Genomic DNA, 23,838 nt, shown 5'->3' with positions numbered 1-23,838 from the left:
CATCGTCTTTTAAGATTTTGAATAGCTCAGCTGGAATACTGTCACCTCCACTAGCTTTGTTGTTGTTCAGATTTCCTAAGGCCCATTTGACTTCACATTCTATCATGGTTAGAATGGTTAACATGGTTATCAGCGATGTTAAGCTCGTTCTTGTATAGTTCTGTGTAATTTTGCCAACTCTTCTTAATCTCTTTTGCCTTTGTTAGATCCCTGCCATTTTGGTCCTTTATCATGCCCATCTTTGCATGAAATGTTCCAGTGGTGGGTTCCAAATTTTTTTACTACTGGTTCTGTGGGTGTGGCTTATTTGGTGGGCGTGGTTTGGCGGTCATGTGACTGGATGGGCATGGTTTGGCGGTCATGTGATTGAGTGGGAGTGGCTTGGTGGTCATGTGACTGGGTGGGAATGGCTTGGTGGTCATGTGACTGAGTGGGCATGGCTAAGTAGTCACAATCCTACTTCCCCCTACTAGGATTCCCCCATCCGGACCTTTTGCAATCCCCCAAAGGGTCAAAAGAAACCAGATTCCATACAGCTCTGAACCATTAAGGCAAACCAAATACAAGTGGTCCTCACTTAATGGCCAGTTGCTTAGCAAGTGTTCTAATTTACAACTGATCTCCCCAGAGCTATTTGACCTGTTTTTGGAGTTTTGACAGCCATGCACACACACACACACACACACACACACACACACACACACACACACACTTATGACCAGTTACAACATCCCACACAGTCATGTAACTGAGGTTTTCTATGTTTTTTGCCAGTTTCCAACAATTCCTTCTCCCTCTCTCATCTTCTCTCTCTTTTTCTCATTGCTCTCTCATATCTTTCTTTCTTTCTTTCTCCCTATCTCTTTCTCATCTCTCTCACCTTTTCTCTCTCATCTCTTTTTTTTCATTTCTCTCATCTATTTCTTTCTTTCTCCCTATCTCTATCTCTATCTTTCTCTTTCTCATCTCTCTCATCTCTCTCTGTCTCGTCTCTCTCTTTCCTTCCCGCCTTTCTCTGTGTCTTGCTTCTCTCTTCCCCCCACTCTGTGTGTGTCTCTCTTTCTCCCCCCCGTGTATCTTTCTCCCTCTTTCCCCCTCTCTCTGTGTCTTGCCACTCTCTTCCCCCCATGTCTGTCTCTCTTCCCCCCACTGTGTGTCCATCTCTCTTTTCCCTCCCTCTCTCTCTCTGTCCCAGGAGGGGAAGGAACCGCTAAACTGATGCTGGTTGGTGGGAGTCTGATATCCGGAGGCCAATGAGCCACATACTGAAGACCAGATGGGGGCAATCTCGCAAAAATATCTCTTGTTGCTTGTAAGCGCTTCTGCTTAGGAGGAAGAGGAGCGCAGTGGGAGGAGGCTTGTCAGGTGTCAGAGGGGCGCCGAGCGTTTGAGCCTCCCCACTCACATCTTTGCCTGAGGGCATCGCTGGCAGCCACTTCCTGCATTTCAGGAGGTCCATGCTCTTCCCACTGCTGCTCGGCATCCTCGATGCGCAGAGGCAGGAGGCGGCAGTTTCATTCGCTACCTGCAAGCTCTGGACAGCAAGCAGCCAAGCAATCAAGCCAGCAATCTGCTGACTGCCTCTCATCTGCAGTTTACTCATGAACTGGCCTTGGCATTGTGAGCATTGGCCTTTCTCCCTAATTCTCTCGGCCAATGGTGCTCACATGTAAACTGCAGCTAGGAATGTCAAATATGGCCAGGAATGAACTTTTGTATGGTAGTCGCTGGCTGGTGCTACTAAACAGGGGGCCAAACTAAGTGCCTGAAGGACCCCATCCTGTCACTGGGAGCCCAGGCGACTTGGTAATTGGTGAGCGGTTGCGCTCCTCAAGAGACGGAGTTCGTAGGGGGCTGATCTACCACTGGCTACAACACAATGTTCATTCTCATCAGTATTTGAGATTCCTAGCTAGGGCTGACTTTGGCAGTTTCTCTCAGCTGGAGTGCTCCCTGGATACAGCTTACAGCTCTGAGCCCAAAGCAGCAGGAGGCATGGGTTGCCTTGGCACCACCAGCTTTGGGCTCTTAGCTGTCTGCAGAGGACATGCACGAATTGGTGCAGAGACCAGGGTCCCAGGACGGCACAGGCGAAGACTTTTATGGCTTCCTTTCGGCCTTGCAGAAGCAGAATTGGGCGGGCACACAGACCGCAGCACAGGGTGCAGGAGATCGCAGCCCAAGAGCACAGAGACCACAGGGGGCAGCCCTCGGGAGAGCACGTACTGTCCACCTCACTAGTCCGACCGGTGATCTCCCGCACGTTTCCCTTGCAGGCAAGCCGGCTTCGGGAAGCACACGGGAAGGGCTCTGGGGCTGCGATCTCCTGCGTCCTTCCCTTGCGAGCATGCTGTCTTTGGGAAGCACATGGGGAGGGCTCTGGGGCTACGATCTCCCATGCCCTTCCCTTGCAAGCAGGCCAGCTTTGGAAGCACACAGGGAGGTCTTCAGCACGGAAAACACCCGCCGAAGCAACTGTCTTTTTCTCTCCGACTTCTGTTCACAGAGAGAAGGAAGAGGCAGAGGTGGCAGCAGCAGTGGCAGCAGCAGAAGGGGCTGACCACTTCGCCACAGCATGGTTACCCAGCCTCCCTTTGCCTTGCTCTCCTTTAGCGGCCCTAGCCCCACTTCCTCCCCCACCACCGCTTGCTTACCTTCCGTGGCAGTTGGTCCAGAGTCCCATTGCTGCTGGAAAGCAGCTGGCAAAGAAGTCTCCAAAAAGGTTTCTTTGCAAGCCGCTTTCTCCGCTGGCCTCTAAAAAGTACTGGCAGAAAAAGCTGCTGCCGTTGTTGCCATGTTCTTCGCGCATGCGCATCCCATTGGACTTGCAAGGCAGTGGGATGCGTATGCGCAAAGAACATGGCGGTGATGAACATGGCGGCTGGGACAAGCAACCGGGTGACTGGTTTGGGGGTGTGGCCAGCTGGCCATTTCTACCGGTTCTGCGTCCTTGGCCAAATTTTCACTAACGGTTCGTGCGAACTGGTACAAACCAGTAGCAACCCACCACTGAAATGTTTCCTTCATATCTCCAATTTTCTTGAAGAGATCTCTGGTCCTCTCTATTCTATTGTTTTCTTCTATTTCTTTGCACTGTTCATTTAAGAAGGCATTCTTAATTTTTCTTGCTATTTTCTGGAATTCTGCATTCAATTGGGTTTATCTTTCTCCCTTGCCTTTTGCTTCTCTTCTTTCCTCAGCTATTTGTGAAGCTTCCTCAGAAAGCCATTTTGCTTTCTTGCATTTCTTTTTCTTTGGGATGGTTTTAGTTGCTACCTCTTGTATAATGTTGTGAACCTGTGTCCATAGTTCTTCGGGTACTCTATCAGATCTAATTCCTTACATCTATTTGTCACCTCTACTGTATATTCATCAGGGATATGATTTAGTTCATACCTGAACGGCCTAGTGTTTTTCCCTACTTTCTTCAATTTAAGCCTAAATTTTGGAACGAGAAGCTCATGCTCTGAGCCACAGTCAGTTCCTGGTCGTGTTTTTACTGACTGTATAGAGCTTCACCATCTTTGGCTGCAGAGCACATAGTCAATCTGATTTCTGTGTTGACCGTCTGGTGATGTCCATGTGTAGAGTTGTCCCTTGGGTTGTTGGAAAAGAGTGTTTGCTATGACCATCTTATTCTCTTGACAAAATTCTATCGGTCTGTGCCCCGCTTCATTTTGTACTCCAAGGCCAAACTTGCCTGTTATTCCAGCTATTTTTGGCTTCCTACTTTAGCATTCCAATCCCCCATGATGATAAGGACATTTTTTTTGTGTTAATTTTATAAGGTGCTGTAGGGTTTTATAGAACCGGTCAATTTCATCCCCTTCAGCACCAGTGATTGGGTGCTGAAGAGGATTTATCACAGTAGACTTAGACTACTGTGATATTGAATGGTTTGCCTTGGATTCAAACTGAGATCATTCTGTCATTTGGGGAATTGTATCCCAGTATTGCTTTTCCTACTCTTTTATTGACTATGAAGGCTACTCCATTTCTTCTGAGGGATTCTTGCCTGCAGTAGTATACCTGATGGTCATCTGAATTAAATTCACACATTCCTGTCCATTTTAGTTCGCTGATTCCTAAGATGTCGATGTTCAGTCTTGTCATCTCTTGTTTGACCACGTCCAGCTTGCCTTGATTCATGGATCTTACATTCCAGGTTCCTATGGAGAATAGATCTTTACAGCATCAGACTTTCCTTTCACCACCAGATGCATCCACAACTGAGCGTCCTTTTGGCTTTGGCCCAGCTCTTCTCCAGTAGCATATTGGACACCTTCCGACCTGAGGGGCTCATCTTCTAGCGTCATATCTTTTTGCCTTTTGGTACTGTCCATGGGGTTTTCATGGCAAAGATACTGGAGTGGGTTGCCATTTCCTTCTCCAGTGGATCACGTTTTGTCAGAGCTCTCTGCTATGACCTGTCCATCTTGGGTGGCCCTGCCCAGCATACCTCATAGCTTCATTGAGCTACGCAAGCCCCTTCGCCATGACAAGGCAGTAATCCATAAAGGAGGCAACTCATGTAGCAGAGGTATAATATATACTGTTCTAGGAGTACAGATATCTGCCATATCTGAAGCTTTCAGATATTCTTCAAGGGTAGTCCCATGTAAAGTGGATTGTACTGGTTCAATGTGGAAATGACTAGGGCATGAGTGGCTATATTTAGGTCTGCTGATCTAGGAGCGGGCACAACTGGCACACAAAACAAAGCTGAGTAAAGATCCTCTTAGCCATGATTGTCACCTACTCATCACTTAACAATTCCATCCAGTAACAAAGATGGCACAGTCCTGGAAACAGGTGGGCTCCCAAATGCAGAGCCAATGTAGGAAAAGGAGTGGCAGAACTTGAGGGCAGAGTTAAAGAGGGATCAGTCTAGAATCCGTACATATCCACAAGTGAAGTAAATTCAACCCCATTTGAATTCCATGGATCCTTATTTAACACCACATAGATACTAACCAGTTGTGAAGATTCCCATGCATAGGCTGTGTAACAATGAATCAGTTTTGGACTTTCTCACATGGAGCTGGTCTTTCGTTCTGGACAGCCAGTTTGTCTTGCTATGGTTCAGCTGAAGCTCACAGCTTCAGATACCAGGATAAGGCATTCATGGTATCCTTAATTCACTAGAAGCAGAGATATATAATTGGGCATAATCAGTGTACTGATGATACCTCAGCCCATGTTGACAGATGAGTTTGCCCAGTGGTCTCATGTAAGAAGAGAGGAGAAAATACCGAACCTTTGGTACTCCACATAGGAAGGACCAATGACTGCCCGGAAAGTGCTATAAAGCACTTTGGTACACTATATAAGTCTAACTGCTATTGTTAAGTGATATATCTCTCCTCAATCATCAACACTAGAATATACCCTTAAGGGAGAAAACAAACTACCACCACATCCATGCCACGCAAACCCAATCCTCTGAGTCAATCCAATGTACAACCTATTTAAATCTCAGATATAAAACTATCTTTTAGTATACTAACCAAAGCACACAACAACCTTTCCCAAATAATGCCTTCTAAATATGCCAGATTACAAATATGCCGATTACAAATCCTGTAATTTTCAAGATTACAAGAATTTTGGAGTCTTACAATTCAAACATGTCTGATGTGCAGCAAGTTGGGAAAAGCTGCATAAAGATATGGATTTTATCTGATCAGCAGACACTGTCTCTTTAAAATGAAATGGCTCAAAGGCAAACTGTGTTGGACTATTTATAACTATAAGCAGTCTCTAAGAGCCAAAGTATGTACCTCGTGACCCAGAAGCTAGTTTAATTAGCCTCAGTTTGGAGGCTCATTTTAAACTGAAATTATGCCATGGTCTGGTGCTTTTAAATTAAACTTTAACTACTTAGCTGTGGAAGTGTATTTATTTTTGAAATGCCTTTATAATCAAATAATTAATAGATGACTCCCAAGGACCATGTTGAAGTGAAATGGGTGCAGGAGGAACAAAGACAAGTATCATTTCAGAGATAGTAATCATAGCACTTAGAGTATTTCAGCAAAAGTTAATTAACAGAGTACAAAATGGATGACTGTTTCAAGCTCATATCACATTTCCTAGTGTTGGTCCAATAAAAGGTACTATATGTTACCATATCTTGCCAAAATTCATAAACTGACCCTGGGAGATTATAGTAGTAATTATTTAGCAACTGCAACAAAAGCAGAAGTACTAAACAATATACAACACCTCCTAAATTTAAAGAGGCATATGTAATATTGGATTTTTCATTCTGTCTAAGCTAAATCACATACAAATGTTACTGAAACCATTGTACACTGAACTGAAGCAATCTCAGCTGAATCAGGGACTGGTTGTTTTCTATTCAAATTCTATGCTTCCATGAACTTTTTTGAAAATGTAGAACCTGGATTCCTTGCGCTATCATTTACCACTCTGAACTATGCTCTAAAACTTTTATTTTAAAAAAATCCACAGTGGCCTCCTTCAATTCAAGTAAAGTCATCAAAAGTAATATACTCCCTTGTCTCTGTTAAGGCAGTACTGTGCCCCTCCCTCATCTTTAGTAATTTTAAAAATGTTATTATTCCATTTTAATCCCATTTTCCCAACCATTTTGCTTCTAAATAAATATGTTTTAATAAAAAATTTCATAAGAAAAGCTTCATAGGTAACCATGGTGGCAAAGTGGTTAGAACGCAGTATTGCAGGCTAACTCTACCCACAGCCTGGAGTTTAATCATGATGGGGCCCAAGGTTGACTCAGCCTTCCATCCTTCCTGATTATGAACTAGGGGGCTGATAAACAGATCCATATTTATGTTCTCTTTCTATAACATTTGCATTGTGCTACAATTCAAGGCAATTTGAACATGTATCAAGAATAATACTAAGTAGAAAAGCTTTGCATTTGAACTTTTCTTCACTTGAAGAAGCGGGAAACATTTGGTAAGATAGTTAATTTTAATGAACTTTATGTTTAAGTGTTTGCTTTAAAACTACATACAAAACTATACACAAAGAGCCATTGTAAATTTGGCTGGAAGACTTCAGCATGCCCAACTGAATTGGGCAATACAAAACCCCAGGCCCATAAGCTTGTTTTGAAAATCTCTATATCTTTAAATAGGCACATAGATTCTTGTTTTCTGGAAACAAGTTCATGGCTAACTTTTTGTTGTAAATTAGTCATAGATAAAGGTTGGTTAATATGGATCTTTAGCTATTTGATAAATGTCATGTAATATTTGGCATTTATTACATATTTTACACAGAACAACCTTGGCAAGTGTAGGTATTTTCTAGATTCTATTGTAACTGTAACAGAAGACTTGTTTTCATGATAGCATCATTCACACTGTAACAATTTTGTATTTTTTTTCTCCACAGTTTTTCTAAATCAGATTTTCCATTCTTTATTCAAACTTCATGACACCATCTGGCATCCTAAATTATTTATTATATCCCACTAAGTCAGCAGCTTCTTATAGTGCTGCTACCTGGTGCAGGTCCTCTGTGTCATGAAACTGGGTCCATTAGTGCCCTTTTAATTTTACATAGTTTCTGGAACAATGGTATATTGTGGCATCAGCCTGAATGGCTGTCAATGCTACAAACACTGTCAAAGGAGCCCAAGAGGATTATTAGGAGAAGTTTCACTCATGAGACTGCCAGGTCTGTATCAATTTCTGTACCTTTGTTACTTATATAATTCAATGTTGTCAGGTTTTAAATTGACACATCATATTTCTCAGAAGATAAGAAAGTTAATGAACCTCTCAGTTCAGAAACCAGGGAATTCCAATATTAGTTGAGAAAGGACAGATACAAGCCATTCAATTCCACAGCCTGGAATGAAAAATTGTCATCTGGTTCAAATGAAAAAGTTGCCAGCCTTTGGACTGTTGATAGTGGCATGTGGAGAGCAAAAAGACAGCAAGTTAAATGGGGTGTGTGTGTGTCTACAAGTAATCACCTGATGGGAACAAAAGTTTTGTAGAGTCTGACATCATAAATCAGGGCTATTAAGTTTCAAGTGTTCTCGAGTTGGTAAAGAAACCTTGGATATTTAAGACTTCCCTTCAGACAGGAACAGTGGAATGAATTGCCTTAAAGTCAGATGTCTCTTGAATATAATTTCTAGTCATATTATAGGATTTGTATACTGAAGGGTACCATTTTAAAAAGTTGATTCTGTAGTCATGTGACAGGCATGATTATATGCTGAATATGCATGGAACTATGTTACCTTCCCAACGAAGTGGTACCTATTGATCTACTTGCATTTCCATGCTTTTGAACTGCTAGATTGGCAGGAGTTGGAGCCAAGAACGGGAGCTCACACCATCATGCAATCGAACTGATACAACTATCATAATAGAGTTTTACAAGTCAGATTCTGCTTTAATCCTTCCCTTCTTATATTCATGTGGATTAGCTTTCTGAACCTCTCCACATTTTTTCTGCCTATTTTGGTCTTAGAATACATTTTCCCATCAACATTTTCGTAACGAATCTCACCTATTTTCATAATCTCTTCCTTTCTCTCTACCAATAATGATACTAAATCATGACTATTTATTTGTTTATTTGTTTATAAAATGTATTGGTCACCCATCTTTTATTTATTATTTGTTTATTTTACTGTTTATAAAATGTATTGGTCACATATCTTACTACAAGGTGGTTTTTTTACTGAGTGGTTTTCCATCAGAGCTGCTTCTCCAACAACAGCAGCACATTAAATCTTATTTCATACAATACCAATAAATAAAGGCTAAATAAATAAGCTTAGAATATCATTGTTGTGTAGGGCCATTGTAAAAGTACAAAGAAATATAGTTAGTCCTCATTTAGTGACTGCCTTGTTTACCAACAGTTCACAATTATAATAATGAAAAGGATTGAATTTACAACCTTCACAGGTCTGTACAGTAAAAGAAAGCTGATGAAAGATTGTAAGCAATAATTACAGTTTCACTTAGCAACTACTTTTGATCATATTGCCAGTCGCAGAGAAGCATTAGTATGTTATTTGACTTGATTATTTTTTTAAAAAAAGCACTGGGATGGTAAATTGCTCTTTCCTTTGTCTCCACAACTTTACATGGAATCCTTTTTTATCTTTGTTGCTAAGTGCTATTGCTTTGTCAAAATAAAGTGGGGGGGGGAATGTCCTTTTCACTTATATTAAATAAAATTCCTAATGCTAGGAGTCTAATTCATGGCGGTGTTAAAGATGAAGTCCTCTCAATTAACATGGTGTCCTTGAATGTGATGGAAGACTGACATATTGCTAACTCAATCAGTCTTGTTGGCTTTTATATGAAGGAGAAGAGCAAACAACTTGGCCTTCAGCTAGGTAACAAAATACATTGCTTCACCCTGCTTGAACGATATAAATCAACTTTCATGTTAAGAGTTCATTGTTTTTTTCTCCATCTCATAAAAACTCTCATAAAAACTCAGTCCTCTCAAAAATATTGACCATCATTGAATTGTCTTAGGGCAACCCACTATCAAATAATGCTCTTACTTTTCAGTACCTTGAGAATATAGTGGGATAGTAATCAATGCTTTTGAGTGCTTGTTTATTGTAATTCCAAAATATGTCTCAGATCTACACATGGCAAAGATATTTTTGTTTTTGTTTGTTCTAATAATATCAAAATCTAGGCTTAAGCATTATGCTGAACCATGGGTTGGTTTAATATAATTTAATGCATAAGCTTCAATGGCTTAATTTTTTCCATCATTGCACACAAATAATTTTTCATTTATTTATTTGTTTTTCAAATTTCTGCAATGTCTATCTCACCTAGGTGACTATGAGTATCTTATAAACATACATAAACAAATGTATGCGTGTGCATATATGTGCACATTGTGCCTCCACGCATGTGCCCGGCCTTCCATGCATGCGCTTTGCTCGTGCATATGCCTTTCGCGCATGCACCCGGCCTCAAAAAGTGCCTAAATAGGGCAGCATAGAGCCGGGCGGGTGGCCGGGCCCACCCTTGATTTCCATTACAGGTTATCCCGAACCGGCTGAATATCACCTCTGTTACTAACCCATTGGTTTAACAGTATATATAAAAAAGGGAAAATGTAAAATTACTCCTAGCAACTTGAATGGTTCAACAAATTTGTTTTAATGTAAAAAATAGTTGAAGAAGAATGTAACACAACATCTACTGTTGCAACTGATGTGCACATAAACCAAACTAATCATAGAATCACTTAGCACAATTCAACAATTTAGTCATAACATAAATATATGGCAAAGGGATAAAATGCCAGATCCACATTTCATGTTCTCCCTGAATACTCACAGAGTTTATACATTTTGTTTTTAACATAAAGAAACCACAAATACAAATTAGGAAAAGAGAAACAATATACTTTCGTAATGCATAGCATCTTTTAGAGTTCGCTACTCTAAATATGGATTGATGTTTCACCTCCAGTAATGCAAGCTGCTATGGTTTGTGATCTTTTACACAAAAACAGGTTTTCTGAATAAGTAATATGGTATGGACTTTTTCCCTCCCTTCCTTCCCCAGTCATAGGGAGATATCTGTGATGTTTTCAATTTTGAGTGATATGGTCTTTACCGTTTTAATGAAGTGCACAACCATTGTGCAATATATAGTACAATTCTGGCAAAGTTTCAGAATCCAAAGCAGCATAAGCTTTGGTTTGATGCTTTGGTTTTACTGAAAATTAAAATATCAGTTGACAGCTTTCTCACTTCCTGAGATAAGCAAAGGTTTGCTACAACAGCTTTCCTAAAATAAGATTGCGAATAAAAGTATAGCACAATGAAGATAAAAATCAGGGCAGAGAAACATCTAGATATATTTAATATCTCTGCTGACTAAAACACTCTCTCTTTTTTCTTTTTACAACCCTGTAATCCCTTTTATCAGTGTTTAATATACATTAAAATGAGTCAGTCTGGTGTAGGGGTTGAAGTGTTAAACTAAGAGGAAGGAGAATCGGGTTCAAATGGACTATTTGCTATGGAAGCTCACCAGTCATTGACTCTTACACTAGCCTACCTCACAAGATTGCTTTCGTGGACATAAATTAAAAGATCTCCATGGGAGTTGAGAAACTACCAGAGACAAATCTAATAAATAAATATATTCTTTCATTATTAACCAAAAGTTAATAAGCTACAGAAAATTCCTAAGACAATTTTCTTTCATTATGCAATTTCATAACTTAATTAATTGAACTAATAAACCATATCATATCTCAGATGATCTTGCTCATTTAAACAATCTGCTTAAATTAAGAGTCCATTAAAAGTCCAATATTCCACTTACTGTAAAGCAAATAAAGTACCATTCCTTAACAATATACTGTAGGCAAGATGGAGTTTGTTTGGTGGACAGATGAAAAATATTATTGTGGGTGTACAGACATGACTATCAATCACTAAGACACCTTTTTTTCATAAAACAGACATAATGTAACTAGAAGCTTTTCATACTGAAAGCTCCAGCTTATATCTCTAGAGTTGCTGCCTGTTAGTATAGGCAACAGAGCTAGGTGGAGCATTAGCCTGAATAAGACAATTTTTTTTGTATAATAATGTTTTTTTTTAAAGTGAGCATTAGTATATTCCCACTACTAAACGTTCAGCAGCTGATGGGCTTATTCTAGTTTCACTATGTTATGTTTTAAATTGAAACTTGTTTTGTTTTTAGTAGACACATAAAGAAAGTCCTCGATTTATAACCACAATTGAGCCCAAAATTTCTATTGTTAAGTGAGACATTTGTTAAGTGAGTTTTGCCTCACTTTACGACCTTTCTTGCCACAATTGTTAAGTGAATCACCACAGTTGATAAATTAGTAACCTGGTTATTAAGTGAATTTGGCTTCCCCATTAACTGTGTTGGCCAAAAAGTTGCAAAAGGTGATCACATGACCTTGGAATACAGCAATGGTCATAAATATTGAACCAGTTGCCCAGCATCTGAATTTTGATCATGGAGATGCTACAAAGGTTGTAACTGTAAAAAATGGTCATAAGTCATTTTTTCAATGCCATTGAAACTTCGACCAGTCACCAAGGAACTGTTGTAAGTTGAATTCTACCTGTACAGTGTTTTAGGAAAAATAGCCTGGTTTTGTTTGGCGCTGCTTTTTTTATATGTGGTCATCAGACTTTAATGTAAAGAAGTCTATGTGTTTTGTTAAAGCATAATTATTGAATGAGTTCTCATCTGCAATTCTGTATGATTCTGCAGTGGCCCAAGATAAGGAAAAATTATTGTCACCTCTAAAATGTGATACGTGTATGTGCTTTCCCTGCTTTGAGGATGTTAGAGAAGCATAAGCTCCTGTTAAAATTGCAGTTGTAGCATACCCTTTGATTGAAATAAGCTGCCTGTAGTTACAATTGTGGGATCCTTGGTGTGCTTTGAATTTGGTTGTTTTCTTGCATATGTTTCATTACCAAACTAGGTAATTTCATCAGTGCTAGTAGGAGGTGGGATTCACTCTCTGTTTATATGATAGTGGCTTATCCTGTCAGTGTTGGTGGGAGTGGTCTTGGTGGTTTCTTGATTGAGCTGTTGTTTCCTGTTAGGTTCTTTGGCAGTTCCTTGATTGGGTTATTGTTTGCTTCTTGATTGTTGGACTAATGTTAACCTTGGTGTTAATCTCTGCTTATCCAGGGTTGGTTGCTGGTGAGGAGCTGTTTTAGTCTTTTTGTTTCCTTTTAGGCTTGTTGATTGTCTCTTTTGAATAGTAATAGCACTTAGACTTTTATACTACCCCCTAATGCTTTACAGCACTCTCTGGGCTGTACAGTCCACTCTCAGCATCAATCTGGGTGCTCATTTTAAAGACGTGGAAGGATGGAGCCTTGGTGGCGCAGCAGACTAAAGTGCTGTTAAATAGCACCAGCTGCCTGCAATTACTGCAAGTTCAAATCTCACCAGGCTCAAAGTTGACTCAGCCTTCCATCCTTTCGAGGTAGGTAAAATGAGGACCCGGATTGTGGGGGCAATAAGCTGACTTTGTATAAAAAAGAACACCGCTTAGGGGGGGCCGAAAGCCCTACTAAGCAGGTATATGCAAAAGTATGAAGGCTATTGCTTAACACATTGTAAGCTGCCCTGAGTCTCCGGAGAAGGGCAGCATATAAATCGAATAAATAAATAAAATAAATGGAAGGCTGAGTCAAACTTGAGCCCTGTCAGAATCGAAATCCAGACTGTAGACAGAGCTAGCCTGCAATGCTGCATTCTAACCATAGTACCACCAGGGCTCCTGAATCATATGTAGATGTTGTTTATGTCTATCTGCCTGTTGAGGGCCTATTTGTCAGGCTTTCAGGAATTCTCTGGTGTTTTTTGGACTTGGCTTGGTCTAGGATGTTCATGGTTACCGAGTTAAAACTATGATTAAGTCTGTCCATGGGTTGTTTAATTAAAGAGTTAGAAATATTATTATATTTATATAATATACCGTATTTTCCGGTGTATAAGTCGACTGGGCGTATAAGACGACCCCCAACTTTTCCTGTTAAAATATAGGGTTTGGGCTATACTCGCCATATAAGACTGCCCCTCTTCCAATGCACACCAAATAAAAATTAAAAAACATCAACTGGCTCACCTACAATATAAAAGCAGCTGTGCTAGACCCAAAATGGCCCCTGTAACAAGCAGGAACCTCACACAGCCACAAAAAGCCCCCCCAAAAAACTTTCACACTCTAAACACACACAACACAACACAACTGGCTCACCCACAATGTAAAAGCAGCTGTGCTAGACCCAAAATGGCCCCTGCAACAAGCAGGAACCTCACACAGCCACAAAAAGTCCAAAAAACCAACTTTCACACTTTACACACACAAAATTCCACATACAGCTTTGTGAGATTTTGTGTGTTTGTTAAGGTGACCAGACGTCCCGCTTTTGGCGGGACAGTCCCGCTTTTGAGCAATTTGTCCCGCGTCCCGCGGCGTTTCAAAAAAGTCCCGATTTTTCTTGAGCCCCAGCTGATGAAAAAAAAACTGTTTAAACTCTTGCCCGGGGCTTCAAAGGGTCGCCCTACAGGCAATCAGTGTAAAGCAGTTTTTTTTTCCCCTAGCTAAGCTTCAGAAACGAAACCGAAACCAGGGTCTTTGGTGCAGCGTGACAAAATGAGGCAGAGAGAGATTTATTTTTATTTTTATTTTTATTTTTCCTCCCCAAAAAAGGGAATTGTAATAATTGAGATACTATTAATTGTATATTGTGTTGAAAGCAAAATGGTTAAGTTGTGGTTCGGAGGAATATATGGGAGAAATTATTTGGTTTATTATTATTGGTAAATATAATTAATTGATTTGTAAGAAATTGGATTGCATGGAAATAATTGGAATATTCATGTTCATATTGATTAATATACAAAAAAGATAGTTTTATAACTAATTGATTTATATTAAAATGTTGAATTTGTATTAAACAACTGTATTACATAATTACATAATTAAACAATGTGAGGATGGATATAAAAATAGATGACAATGGGAAGGGGTATAATATAGAATAGAAGGGAAAAATTGAATTTGATTAAGATTAGAGATGAGGATGAAGGGTAATATTGGTTTTTTTAAAAAATAGATGAGGAATAAATATGGCAAAAAGGAAATATAGAAATTGTAAATTTAATTGAAATGACTAAACGCTGTTTAAATTTGTGAACCAGCCAAATATTCTGTTCAAAGAAAATACATTGTATGTTTGTATGTGTGTTTCTAATTATTGCTATTTATTCATATTTGTTCTCTTTTATTCTTTAAAGTTTAACAATTCATTCTTTATCTTAATATCTTTATATTTGCTTGGGGTTGGCTTTCTTCCCTTTCATCTTTTTTATTGTACAGCAATCTTTCTCCTCAAACCTACCACCTCTCTCTTTTCTTTCCTTCTTACTTTCTCTTCCCCCCACCCTCTTTTTCTCCTCCCTACTTCCTCTTTCTTTCTCCTTCTCCTCCTCTCTTCCTCCCTCTCTTACCCTCACTCCTACTCTAATTTCCATTCCTTCATCCCTCTCTATTGCTGTAATCCTTTAATGCATATGGACTACTCAGAGGGCTGAAAAAGTTATTTTTGACTGGTCCTCACACTTTTGACCAGTCCTCGAACTTATGACTGTCCTCACATTTTACATTTTTGCCCTATCTTGTCATCATGGTGAAGAGAAGCAGTTGTGAAATGAGTGACATGGTTGTTAAGAATGCTGCATGGGCATAAATGTGAGGATGGTCATAAGTGTGAGGACCAGTCAAAAGTGCGAGGACCTGTCAGAAATGACTTTTTTCAGCTCTCTGGTTAGTCCTTTTGTGCATATGGACTACTCAGAGGGCTGAAAAAGTTATTTTTGACTTGTCCTCACACTTTTGACCAGTCCTCGAACTTACGACTGTCCTCATATTTTACATTTTTGCCCTATCTTGTCACCATGTTGAAGAGAAGCAGTTGTGAAATGAGTGACATGGTTGTTAAGAATGCTGCACGGGCATAAATGTGAGGATGGTCATAAGTGTGAGGACCAGTCAAAAGTGTGAGGACCTGTCAGAAATGACTTTTCAGCCCTCTGAGTAGTCCCTATACACATAGCCATAGCCACCCGGTCACATGACCAGCTAGCCACGCCCACCCAGTCACATGGCCTCCAAGCCACGCCCACACAATAAGTCACGCCCACAATGGTGTCCTTCTTACCAATGTTAAAATCTGTTCACCTTACCCTATAGACATAGCCATGGCCACCCGGTCACATGACCAGCTAGCCACGCCCACAAAATAAGCCACGCCCACAATGTCCCTCTTTACCAATGTTAAAATCTGGCCACCTTAGTGTTTGTGTAGTTGGAGTGAAACACTACAGAAACACACTAAATCTCAGAAAGCTGCACAAATATTGTTTTATTTTATTTTATTTTTATTTTTATATGAAAGCTAAATTTAAAACTTCCTAAACTTTAAATGGCTAGGTCTAAAAAAGAACAACTAAAAAAACCCCAATTGACTATTTTTTTTAAAGCTCCCAAAGGGGAAAAAAACTTACCCAATAGAACAGGGGTCTCCAACCTTGGCAACTTTAAGACTTGTAGACTTCAACTCCCAGAATTCCTCAGCCAGCTTTGCTTTGATGGCTGAGGAATTCTGGGAGTTGAAGTCCACAACTAACTCCTTGCTTGATTGCAGGCAGGGAGTTGCTTGCTTGCCTGAATAGATTCAGGCAAGCAAAGCAAGGCAAGCGTTGCGACTAGCAGCTGAGGTAAGCAAGCTGGAGGGGGAAAACTTGTTCCCTTTTACATGGTTCTGGCGATCCCAGCTGAGTTGCAGGGAACTCATCTGGGATCGTCAGAGCTGGGAACCTCAGAGTAAAAGGTAAAAAACTTTTTTCCTTTTACGTGGTTTCTGGTGATCCCAGCTGAGTTGCAGGGAACTCAGCTGGGATCGTCAGAGCTGGGATCCTCAGAGTAAAAGGGAAAAAACTTTTTTTCCTTTTACGTGGTTTCTGGCGATCCCAGCTGAGTTGCAGGGAACTCAGCTGGGATCGTCAGAGCTGGGATCGCCAGAGTAAAAGGGAAAATTTTTTTTCCTTTTACGTGGTTTCTGGCGATCCCAGCTGAGTTGCAGGGAACTCAGCTGGGATTGTCAGAGCTGGGATCGCCAGAGCTGGGATCGCCAGAGCCATTTAAGGCTCGTCAGAGCCTTTCGGGCTGGTCTGCCTGGTTACAGGAGAACTACACCCGGCGTATAAGACGACCCCCGGCTTTTGAGAAGATTTTCATGTGTTAAAAAGTCGTCTTGTACGCCGGAAAATACGGTAATATATTTTGAGGCCTATGTGATCTAATAGCTCAAATGGCCAGTTGCCCGTTTCCCACAGTTTTCATCGTGTCTTCTGACTGCTAGTTGATATTCGTAGATGTGTTCTGCCACTCTTCTTCCTGTTTGTACTACGTAGTGGCTATTGCAGTCCTTACACTGCATGTTGTAGATGTACAGTAGTTATAATTAAAAGATTTTCTTAAGTTGAAAAAAGAATGCTCAGGGTACTTCGAACGATATTAAAAAGCATCTGTAGCAATGTTTAAAAAAACATTTTGTTTTTCTTACTTTCCTATTTGTTATTGCACTTAGCACATTTTTCCAAATAGAAAAAGTGGGGAGAAAGATTGCAGATTTATCAAAATATTTTTTTTAAAAAAATGATTCTGCATATTTGGACTGAATATTTCAACAGCAAAAGTGGGACAACAAGGGACAAAGTTGCAAACAAGAACTATATGTCAAAGGACCGTCTGAAATAGGAGAAAGAGGCCTTCATAATTTAAACATGGGACTAGTATTTTAAAAAAAGCACAGTTTTGGCCTGTTGAAAGCTGACAAATTTTATTTTATTTTATTTTTATTTTTTTATATGCCTCCCACATCCAATTTAATAAATCTAATTCTTTCATTTTGATAATATGGAGTGGTGAAAAAGAGACAAATTGCATGCCTGATATAATGAATCCTCAAATGTTTGGGGCCTCTTTGTATAATATTTAATAATATAAGTGCTCTCAGGCACTTTATTACTGTCTTTGTGGGCACTGTTGAAGCTATGCTGTCAGCTTTGCGCCATTTTGGGGAGATCTTTGGCACGTTTGTGAGCTATGCTGTCAGCTCTATGCCCTATTTACATTTTAATTTCAGCCTCCTGACTTTGATTCGGATCTGACCAGTTGTGTTGTCAACTGCCTGTCACGCTTGGCTCTCCCTACTGGGCATTCAGAGCTGTCGGCTCCTCTGTCTCTAACGAAGCCTCATTGCCTTGTCTCATATTAATTTGGTCTCCTTTGGCAGAAGCCAGATTGAATTTAAAATGGCAGATCACAGTCGCTCCCCTGCCACTAGATCCAAGTCTCCTCCTCCCTCTACTGGTAGGAAGAGCACATCCAAATCAAAGAAACATTCAACAAGACATAAATCTCCCAGTTATGCAGTCTCCTCTGCAACTGCAGAGAAAGATGCCAAACCCAGACACCAGGCCTTAAACAAACAATTTGACAAGGCACAGAAGAAGAAGGCTGTTAGCACCACCCCAGTTACTGCGGAACCTATAGACAATATCAATTTGGCTCAAGACCAAGGCGTCTCTCCACTGAGGGATCAGAACACCTCTCAGTGGTCTCCAAATTCCCCCTCTGCAGCACATGATAATCAAGCTGTAATTAGAGAGGTGTTCGTCCAGGGTTCTGATTCCAAAACACCACCACCTAGACCTTCATGGGTGTCAAAACTGTCTGCATCCTTCACCCCCACTGCTGCAGGGCTCCATCCAGTGGAGGGCCATACCTCTGCCATGCCGGAAGAGATGTGTGACTTCATAGCTCACACGGTGACCAGAGGAATTGATGCAGCTCTCACGCAAAGGGGCATCTTAGCTCCATTATCTGCTTCGGTTCTAACATACAAGTCTGTCCAACCATCGAGCCACGTTGTTTGTGAGTCTCCCCAGGCTGTAGACCCACCTTCCCCATCCCATCACAGTGACCTGTCTTTGGCAGAGGACGATGAAGCCTTCGGATTTGATCTTTCGGGGGAAGAGGATAACGGCATGTCCTCTGACAAGCCACATTCCACCGGTCTCTTCCACCATGAAATGTTCAAAACTCTGTTTCATAAGGCACAGGTCACTGCCAATATGGGAATAGTGTCTTTGCGTCTGGAGACTCTTCTGATACTCAAGATTCTACCAGTTGCTTGTTCACTGAGGTGGTTCAGGAACATGAGACCATTCCATCCCCCAAACTTTTCGTTGACATGATCCAACGACAATGGGCCCAACCGGGGTCAATTCCTACTCCAAGTGGCCTTGAAAAAAAATTGTACTCTGTGGACCAGGTCCTCGAGGACCTGCTTAAACTTCCCATGATCGACGTTCCCTTGGCACATCTGACCTCGCCTAGTATCCTTCCCTCTGATGCTGCTGAAGGTCTTAAGACAGAGGACAGGCGGGCTGAGATTTCAACCCACAAAACACATCAGGCCGCCGCATGGGCCATAAAATTGGCCACAGCAGCATCCTTCTTCGCTAGGACGTCGATCATCTCAGTACGTCAGCTGCAATCCAGGTTGCCCACAGATGACGCTTGAGCGCATCAGGACATCATAAATTGATCGCTGCCGCCGAGTATTCCGTGGATGCTATGCTCAATTCAGCGAAGTTTGCATCTCGAGCGCTGGCCTCCAACATTACTTCCAGACACCTTCTCTGGCTGCACCATTGGCAAGCAGACATGAGGACCAAATGGCGGCTGGCCTCTGCAACATTTAAAGGGGGATCCCTTTTTGGAGATTCTTTAGACCTGGTTTTAGTGGAAAGTAGGGACAAAAAGAAGGTGCTTCCCTAAACCTCTGGCCAACCATATCAGCGATCCACCTTCCCTTACCACAAACATTCCTTTTCGTCCTTGGATCCCGGGTTTCAATTCCCGGCATACCAGCGGTCTTTCAATCACCCCTCTGACAGGATCCCAGATAGGCAGCCCTTCAAGGAGCGCTCCTGCCACCCTCAGTCTCGACGTCCCTTTAGGGGTTCCAGTTTCCGACTTTACCGCAGGAATAAGTAAGGACTCGGGCCTTGAGCCCATCCGGGGTTGGCTTGCCAAGTTCACTTCCACGTGGCAACGCACGACCACTGATGCATGGATTCTCCAGGCAATTTCCCTAGGGGTGACCCTTGAATTTATTTCTGAGTCTCCATGGAGATTCATTCAATGTTCCACATCTACGGATCCCTCCAAGCGGGCCTTGATTGAGACTGAGATTCATCATCTCCTGACCATCCAAGCTATTGAGCCTGTGCCCCCTGGCCATTGGGGCTCCGGCTTCTCTTCCCAGTTCAGAAGAAGTCAGGTGGCTGCAGAGCCATACTTGATCTGAAGCGTCTAAATCTCTATATCCGTTATAGACGCTTCAAGATGCAATCTCTGCATACCATCTTGGCCACCATCAGAAGCGGAGACTTCATGACATCCCTTGATATCAGGGAAGCTTACCTCCATGTTCCCATCAGACCGGCTCATCGAAAATTCCTTAGATTCTGTTATAATGGTGCTCATTTCCAGTATCGAGCTTTACCCTTTGGTTTATCCTCTGCCCCTTGCACCTTCACTAAGCTCTTGGACGCTGTAGCCGTGCATCTGAGAGCACGGCCGATCAGATTGCTCTCTTACCTGGATGATATTTTAGTTCTTTCTTCCTCGTCCCAACATGCAGAAATCGAGTGTCGATCAGGACACTCGAGGAGAACAGCTTCACCATCAACTGGGAGAAGAGTCAACTCATTCCTCTACCGAGTTCGTCCACCTAGGTGCATGTATCAACACCATCTCCGGTCTAGTCTTCCTTTCTACAGAGCGCATGGTCACCGTTCGACATGCTGTGAAGCAAGTGCAGTCCCTCAGGACCAGGGTGGATAAAAATCAATGATTTTTTTAAAAAAATCAAAAAAATCAATTTTTTTTAATTTAAATCAGATTTTTTTTATTTAAATCGGATTTTTTTTATTTTTATCGAATTTATTTTAATAAAAAACTTTTGGGGTAAAAATCTATCGTAAGATAGTTTTCTATTTAAGATACATAAATAATTTTGTTTATTCAGCATGAAATGGAGCTTAGTTATGTAGCATGAGGCTGTATATTCTGCAACACTGGGACTATCGGTGAGTCAACAGTGGGTCAAAGGAGTAGCAGCGATGACAGTTGCTCTTTAAAAATTATGATTTAAATCGAGTTGATTTAAATCAAGCCTTTTTACTAGTGATTTAAATCATGATTTAAATTGTGATTTAAATCAACTCGATTTAAATCAAATCCACCCTGCTCAGGACAGTACCACTTCTGTCACTTCTGTCAGTACCAATTGTTAGGACTAATGATATCCTGTTTATCCATCGTTCCTTGGGCACGGCTATACTCATGTCCCCTTCAGTGGCTCCTTTTATCCTGTCAACGATCTGGCACCAGTGCATCGAACCATCAGATCAGGGTCCCTCACAGGGTTCTAACATTCCTACTGTCAGCCTCCGACTTTCTGCTTTGGCTGCCATAAGAAACGGGGGAGGGAAGAGCGTGGAGGGAGGGAAGCAAGCTGGTGGATTTTGAAGAAACGAAACCTAAGCACCGAAGTGGCTATCGGGTCAACCGTCATCGCATTCCTGATTGATGATGATGCCAGATGTGTGTCCACCTGACCTCTGGGAGACCTTTGGATTGGGTGATTGATGATGGACAGTGGGAGGGGATGCTTTCTATATGCAACTTTCGCACCTATTGCTTTAGTTTCAGCTTTCCTTGATTGCGTTCATTTCATTTTCCAGTAAAAGTACATTACTCTATAAAATATGGAGTTTGGCTCATTCTTTCCTGGACTTTGAAGGAAGCAAGCCTGACACCTACGATGGTGGAAGTCTCCTGCCCTGGAAAGAGGCAGCCTTTTCCATGATCCCCCGCGTCTGGTCCTCACCATGGACGCCAGTCTTTTCGGATGGGGGGGGGCATTTCCAATCCCACGTGACTCAGGGTTGCTGGTCCCACAGGGATCTACAGAACGACATCAATTGGTTGGAGTTGTGCGCCACACACCTGGCACTCCGTCACTTCCAAAACCAGCTGTCCGGCCATCATGTACTTCTACAGATGGACAACGTGACAGCAAAGGCCCATGTGAACAGGCAAGGGGGCACTTGCTCCAGAGTCCTGATGCACGAAGCGGCAGAACTGGGTCACTGGGCAGAGGCTTTTCTGCTTTCTCTTCAGGCAGAGCACATATCCGGCATCTCCAACACCCACGCGGATTGGCTGAGCAGGACTACTCTATATCCCGCGGAGTGGCAGCTACTTCCCGAGATCTTTCTGCAAATCATGACCATCTTTGGATGCCCTTAAGTGGATCTCTTCGCCAGCTCAACAAACGTGCAGCTCCTGCGCTTCTTCACCAGGTATTGGACACCGGGAGCCGTGGGGACCGATGCCCTCCACTGTCAATGGCCTCCTGCCCTACTCTAATCTTTACCACAGATCCCCTTGATTCCCAGGGTTCTCAGAAGGATCCTGCAGGAAGGTGCGGATGTCATCTTCATCGCTCCGTACTGGCCTCGGTGGAGTTGGTTCGTGGATCTATTGAGTCTGTCCCGGACTCCTCCTTGGTGAATTCTCCTGTATCAAGTTTCTCTCCATCAGGGGGTCTTTTACCATCCGGACCCTCAGTGGTTCCAGCTGGCCGCTTGGAACTTGAGAGGGAGATCCTGATGGGGACCTCTTCTCAACTGAGGTGATTGACACTATACTCACATCTTGTCATTCTACGACTCGTATCTGTGATGCAACCTGGTCTGCGTTTAGTCTCTGGTGCGCCAAGAGGGGTACTATTTCCGCTTCTGCATCCATTCCCCAGGTTTTAGAATTCCTGCAAGAGGGATTGAACTCCGGTCTCACCGTCAATACCTTATGACGACAAGTTGCCGCCCTTGCGACTGTTCTTACTGCCAAAGGAACTCTTACTCTTTCCAAACATCCTTGTGTCCAATCTTTTCTACGGGGTGTGGCTAATCTCTGTCCACCTACGGTTCACAGATACCCCGGGGACCTCAGTCTCATTCTCCGGGTCCTGACAGAGTCGCACTTCAAACCATTGGGATCGGCTTCCTTGAAACTTCTAACTTTCAAGGTCACCTTCCTGGTAGCAATCACTTCCACACGCCGCATCTCGGAGTTGGTGGTCCTTTTGGTGCGCGACGACCTGTGCCTCTTTCATTCCAACCATGTAGTCCTCCAGATAGATCCTACCTTTCTCCCAAAAATCAATACCTGGTTTCACCGGGCCCAGGAGGTAATTTTACCCAATTTTTGTCCGAAGCCCAAGCATCCCTCCGAACAACGATTGGCATCAGAATTCCAAAGGAAAGCGTTTTCAGGCGGCAGACCCATGATTCCCTTCCCAATTCCAAACATGGGGTGTGCAGAGGCAAAAAAAAGTGCATCATGTTTCAGGCGGTGAATCTGGCCAGGAGGAAAGAGAAGGTGAGTCTGCTGAGAAGGAGGACGAGGACGTGCGGCTCTGCAATGGGCAATGGGAAGAAAAGCACTTTCAGGCAGCAGCACTGCAATCCCCTCCCCGAATCCAATATGGTTCCCAGTTTCCTGCTGCACATTGCAGGGCAACTGGCCGCCTGCTGCTTGAAATGCGGCTCTGAGAATTGCATTGGGGAATCTGGGCAGCGGTGGCTGGAAAGGAGGGATCTTTCACTTTAGGGGCTCCGGTTTGGCTTAGCTCAGCTCCTGGGCGCAGAGAGAGCTTAGGCAGCAATGGCAGCAGCTCCTCACATTGCTGGGGAAGCAATGAAGCATTGAAGTCATCACGACCATTGTCTGTCCTGAGCTGCCCGCTAGGCGGCCAGAGGGGTAACCAGCTGCAAATCGTGGTGCCCGCCTTGTTCACGGATTCCCTCCCAGACCGTTCCAAAGGGGTTTGTTCCTCAGGCTGTGCTCTGTCCCTCCCCCCAGAGCATGCAAGGGGTCTCTTTGGGGTAAAGCAAGTAGTCCCTGCAGATCGCAGGAGCATCCTGATAAGTTTTCTGGAAAAGAACTTATCAGTAATCGACGCCCTCTTTCCCAGCTGAGTCTCTGAGGCACCTCTCACTTGCAGGAGGAGGAGGAGGGCGGCGTAAAGCAGCACCCCCTTAAATACTGGTAGGCAGAGGTAGAATTTTGTTTTCTTGTTTTCCTCCCCCAAAATTAAAGTGTGTTTTATACTCCGGTGCGTCT

General features: G+C 42.4%; 1 protein-coding gene and 1 pseudogene across 5 annotated transcripts in view; both read left to right on the top strand.

Moving 5' to 3' along the window:
• GALNTL6 (polypeptide N-acetylgalactosaminyltransferase like 6) overlaps window positions 1–23,838 on the top strand; it is a 927,557-nt gene that overhangs the window by 696,359 nt on the left and 207,360 nt on the right. The gene's annotated exons all lie outside the window — the stretch shown is intronic.
• Window positions 17,889–19,638, top strand: LOC148112633 (uncharacterized; annotated as a pseudogene).

Source organism: Pantherophis guttatus, chromosome 8, assembly GCF_059756535.1.
Source record: "Pantherophis guttatus breed Tessera chromosome 8, ASM5975653v1, whole genome shotgun sequence".
NCBI lineage: Eukaryota > Metazoa > Chordata > Lepidosauria > Squamata > Colubridae > Pantherophis > Pantherophis guttatus.
Note: the sequence above shows the minus strand (reverse complement) of the source record. Positions and strands in the feature narration are given on the sequence as shown.